The sequence below is a fragment of the Tursiops truncatus genome, chromosome X, assembly GCF_011762595.2.
Source record: "Tursiops truncatus isolate mTurTru1 chromosome X, mTurTru1.mat.Y, whole genome shotgun sequence".
Classification (NCBI taxonomy): Eukaryota; Metazoa; Chordata; class Mammalia; order Artiodactyla; family Delphinidae; genus Tursiops; species Tursiops truncatus.
In genome coordinates this window covers 45,838,700-45,844,344 of record NC_047055.1, presented here as the reverse complement: position 1 = coordinate 45,844,344, position 5,645 = coordinate 45,838,700, and the positions used below count along the sequence as shown (strand labels likewise).

The following is a 5,645-nucleotide window of genomic DNA, read 5'->3' as shown; positions in this document are numbered from 1 at the left end:
TCCACTAATTGCTGGCACATTGCTCTGTTGGTTTGATCATGCTCTGGATCCTAATTTTTCCACAGTTTGATCCACTTAAATTGGGGCCTCTTCACAGGGATAGTTTTTGAGGCAGGTATTTGAGGTTTTTTCTTATATCAGGAGGTGTCTTAGCTATCACTTTTCATAGTTTTCTCTGGTAAAGCAGCTGGCCTGTGATTTTGCTTGTTGTCTCATGGAGCTACCAGTCTTTTTTTATTTGCTTATCACCAAAGTCTTCATTGTTTTCAAGAGGGCCCTTAGGCTTGAACTTCCCCACACTTCATTTCAAATGAAGTCAGTTCATCTGTGGAATGTTTCAGAACTCTCTGTTCTTATAAACTCTCTCTACCCCTGGGAGAAAGATCTCTGGACCACTACTGGGGATGCTAGACACAGTGGTAGCCTCTGGCCTTCTCCGCTTGCTTCTCACAGTATTTAACTTCTGCCCTATGAGTGAGCTGGTTAGGATTCCAGGATCAGGATACCAGGATTCTCTGTCTCCAGCCATTGGAGTGGAGCCTCTACCATATGAATGGAGACTTATTGGAGGAAGAAATCTCCAACCGCTCCACCACACTCATCTAGAATTTAATTTTTGCAATGAGTAGCTTGGGGAGGGGGAAATGAGAAATGCTAGCAGCCTGCTCTTCCCAGATGATACTATGCCCTTGACTGAAAGCTGGGGGGAGAAGGTATCCTGTGTTCTTGGCTACATCCACAAGGAATGGAGTTGGAGTTTCTAGGCAGGAGTGAGGGATGGAACGGGTAATGGTTTAAATGTTAAAGACGTTTGCTGTTTTTACCAAGTTTTAGTATATTTTCTTGATTTTTTTTTCATTTGCTATATGCCCTGAGGTCAATTTATAGAGACTTAAAAGAAAACATATATATATTGATATACATATAGAATAGATATAGGTATATAGATATATATATAGAGAGAGAGGTATAAATTATATATAGATATGTATTTATCTATATGTATAGTTATCTATCTATCTATCTATCTAATCTGTACCTCTAACTATATCTATCTAGCTTGTTTCACAGTGAAACAACTATGCTTGTTTCACTGGGTAGCAGGTTATGGAACTCTTCATGCTGCCATTCCAAAAGTGGAATTATTTATCTTTAAAGAAACAAACTTTTCTTCTTTTTCTTTTTTAGTTAAACAATGATTTTATGCTTGATTACAACAGACACATTTATGTAACCAGGGAAGAGGTTGTGGATGACTCATATTTCCAACTGGGGGTAAGACTCCTTTGGTCTTGTAATATCAAGCCAACTGGTGAATATGGCTGTCAATCAGAATCAGACAGAATTTAGCATCTTTATTCTTTCTGTTCCTCTCAAGATGCTTTCAAACAGCAACAGCTCTCTTAATTAAATGATAGAGATCCTCAGGAAGATCAGGAGCAAGTCCTTGGGACTTAAGAATTCTCAAGATTTTATTGCCTGTCACAAAACGTACTTGTGCAACACCATGTGAGTCTCTCAGGATCACACTGTTCTGTAGGGGAGTCAGGCCCTTCTTGACCAGTTTGTAGATCTACTCCTTCACATTGTCAGATGTCAGCTTCAGCCAGGTGGGGACGCTGTGGCAGTAGGGCAGAGCCTTGTGGGACAGGCCCTTCCCTGAAACGTGCATGTGACCCATGGTGGTGGCGGTCTCTAAAGAAACATACTTTTTAAGGTTCAACATGAAAATCATTGTTCATTAGTATTGAATGTCTGCTTCATCAGACCAATGATTATTTATCTTGTTTTGCCTATAGTTGAATCACCTTTAAAATTTATATTTCTTAGATGATGCTATTATTTTTGAAGGATAAAAAAAATCAAGGTTTATGCTTCTTTATGTAACACAAACACACACATATGTTTACACCTACACATTTTAGTGGCCTTAATAGATATTGATTAATTATTTATTCTGTGTCTATTAATTCCCTGAAATAGTATCAGACATCATGTTTCTTTTGATAAGTTGCTCTGCCACACTCCAACAAACATAATACTTGCCCCCATGACTACAGGAATCTATAAGTTGAACTAGTCACTGAAGCTGGGTCAAATAGAGCCCTATCTTTGGGTAATTTCTTTTTCTGTAACTGAGAGTTCCTTTTTTCTCTAGACCATAAGCTGATACGATATGATATGATATAAAATTGAAGTTGCCTCTGGGCACATCGCCATCCATATAAAGGAAGCTTCCATATGGTACGAGAAAATGAAGTCAACACAGAAAAGTGGTCACTAAGTGAAGAGAAAGAGAAGAAAAGAGGAGAGACAGAGAGAGAAAGAGATAATTAATAATATTGTTTGAGACTCTAAATATTGTTTCTGAGGCCAGATCTAAGCCTGATATTCCTATAACTTGTTTGAGTTGGCTTTCTCTCACTTGCAATTGAAAGAGCCTTTATTGATACATCATATATATATATATATATATATACACATTATAACTGTAAAGACATAAAAGGTCATATATATCTATATTTGTGTATGCACATACACATCAGTAAAATGTGTATATTAGGAATTATAACAAATCATGGACATTAAGGACATGACAGAACAAAATTGACAAATTTCGTGAATCTAAATTTTCGTATTGGGTTACACAAGTAATTTCACTGTGTAGAGAAAATCTTTCAAAAATTTTTTTTCATGTAGTAGATTCACATAGTCAGTCAGTAGAATTTGCTGAGATTCCACTTGTATCAGCATTACATTATACTTAAAATAAAAGAGGATCCTATCACAATGGCTTAAAAATATTGTAATTTGTCTCTTACACTAAGATGCCCAGCTTTATGCAGTTTGAGAGTGCCATCAGTGACCTACTTTTTTTTTTAATCATCTTTAACTTCTGCCTTTTCTAATGTGTTGGCTTTTGTCCTTATGTTTATTGTCTTATGGTTAAAAAATAACTGCTGAGTCTCTAGGCTTCACATCAATGTTCCAGTCAAGATGAAGAAGTGCAAAATGGCAAAAAAACAAAACAAAACAAAAACAAAACCTCAAAGGTGAAGAAGCGATGAAAGATGTAGAATGAGCATTTAGATATAAAAATTTAAGACCTGATATCAAGGTCTTGGATTTAGGAGTCACTGGTGTATGGATAGTAATAAATCTATGGGACTGGATAAGGTGATCCATGCAGGGAATGGAGAGTGAAAAGATAAGGCAGGTGACAAAAAAGAATTTCAGATAATTTTACCAGTTAAAGCTTAGGGTCCAGATGGACAATAGACATATGAAAAGATGCTCAAAATTATTATTTATTAAGAAAATGGCATTTAAAACACAAAGAGATCACAAACATGCACACACACACACACACACACCAGAATTGGTAAAATTAGAAAGACCAAGTGTTAGCAAGGATGTGGAGAAACTTGAGCATTCATATGTTACTGGTAGAAGTGTATAGTGGTAAAGCCATGTGGGAAACTGTTTGGAAGAATCTATCAAAGATAAAAATATGTCTATCATATGGCCCACCAGTTCCATTCTTGGGCAAATATCCATAGGAGTGTTTATGTTCACCAAAACACATGCATAGAAAAGAGCCAAGAAATTTAAATACTGTAATGTCCAATAACAGTTGAATATATTGCAGTACATTTATACAATGGAATATTAGTTCAATGAATGAACTAATACTACACACAACATGGATGATTTTTACAGACATGATGACTGGCAGAAATAAGATATAAAAGGGTACATATGGTGATAGGCAGGAGAACAGTGGATAACTCTTGGAAGATATAGATTGAAAGGGGACATGAGGGAGATTATAGGATTTTAGAAATGTTCTATATTTTATTTTATTTATAAATGTTTTATTTATTTTATAAATGTTCTATCTATCTATCCATCCATCCATCCCTTTATATATCCTCACTTTGTTCCCTGAAAAGGCCTAGAAATAATTACAAACCCAGTAACAATGAATATCCCTAGTATACTCAGATTGTAAACTTGAAATATAATTTTTTATTCAATGTAACCAGACCTTTTTGGGGAAAATGACTGATCCCAGGTATGGGGGAGAAAATGTAGAAGGTGAAGCTGGAACATTCTGAGATACCAGATAGAAAGGAAACTATCAATGCTTATTAGGGTCATGTCAAAAGGACTTAGAAGATAACTTGGATAGGCCTCACTAGCCAAAGAAAAGACAATTTAAACTTCAGTAAGGATACATATAGCAAAGATGGAAATCTATGAAGTGTGTTTAATCTCTTGAGTTTCAAATTATATTAAACAGGATATACTGACTTTTTATCTATTGAGGATGCCAGAATTGATTCATTCTCTTGAAAATTGGGTAAATAAGTGGAGGGACTCATGTATTTATACTGATTTTCCTATGTAAACTTTACCAATTGATAACCAATTAGTTGATGAGGGTAAGTATCTCCTTTTGAAATTCTTACAGTAAAGAAATGAACACAAAATAATTGAATTAGTAAATATCCATTTTTTTACTTCCCAATGAATTAAGAGATTTATGCTTTGTATATTAATCATTGCTAAAAAAAAAAAGAAAGAGAAAAAAACAGGTGTTATGTGACTCCTGATAAAATAACACAGTATTGCCTATATTCTTGCTGAAGAGTTTGAACATGAGTCTGATCAAGCCTTGGAGCTAGTTGTCAATTTTCAGGAAATAGAGAGGACAGAAGAATATTTTGGACTACATCATGTCTGTTCAATCAATGGAATCTATACTGTGGGAAAGTCTAAAATTTTAATAGTTCATGTTCTTCAGCAAGTAAATTGTAAGGGAGAGAAAGAAAGGATGAGGGAATATACTGATTGTAAGAGACAAAATATTTCTCATATTTTATCACATATCACATATTTTTAAAATTGGCATGGCTAAACTGTAATGTCTAAGAATGCAAACTGGGGTGATAAAACCAAGCAAGTAATAAATTACGATAAAAGTCAGAATGGTGGCCTTTTTGTGAGAGAGGGTAGGGACTGAAGTGAAAATAGAGGACATGGAGGGAGCACTTGGGTAACTGAATGAATTTCATTTCTTGAGCTGGGTGGTGGTTATAGAAGGATGTTTGTTTTATAGTATATATTTGTTTAATGTGATTTTCTTTGTTTCATTTTATTTTAAAGTTAAAAGTAAAAAAATGAACAAAATAATTTAAAAATAAGCATAATAAAAATAAATGTGCAATAAATTCATTTTTCAGAGACAGAAACAGAATTTTTCAACAGCCTTTCCACACTAAAAGAAAAATTAAAGGTGGCTCTTTTGGAAAAAAGGAAAAATAATGTTAAATAGAAAATGAACACACAGAATGAAATGTTTAACACTGAGATGGGAAAAAATGTGATGAATACTTACTTGTATCAATAACAGCAATATTATGAGGAATTAAAATATATGTGGAAAATAACATAATTGAGAGTGGATATAAATTGATTTAAATGTTCTAAGTTTCTGTAAGTATCAGGGAAGTGGTAAAAATAATATTTTTTAAAAGCGTGATAAGTAAGGCATATGACTTGTGATCTTTAGGATAATTATTAGAATAGTAAAATAATAAACAACTATAAAATTAATACAAAGAAAATAAATATAAGCCCAA

General features: G+C 34.0%; 1 pseudogene; it reads right to left on the bottom strand.

Annotated features, from left to right (window-relative positions):
* Positions 1-1,226: 1,226 nt before the first annotated feature.
* Positions 1,227-1,681, bottom strand: LOC101320511 (small ribosomal subunit protein uS15-like; annotated as a pseudogene).
* Positions 1,682-5,645: the final 3,964 nt, after the last annotated feature.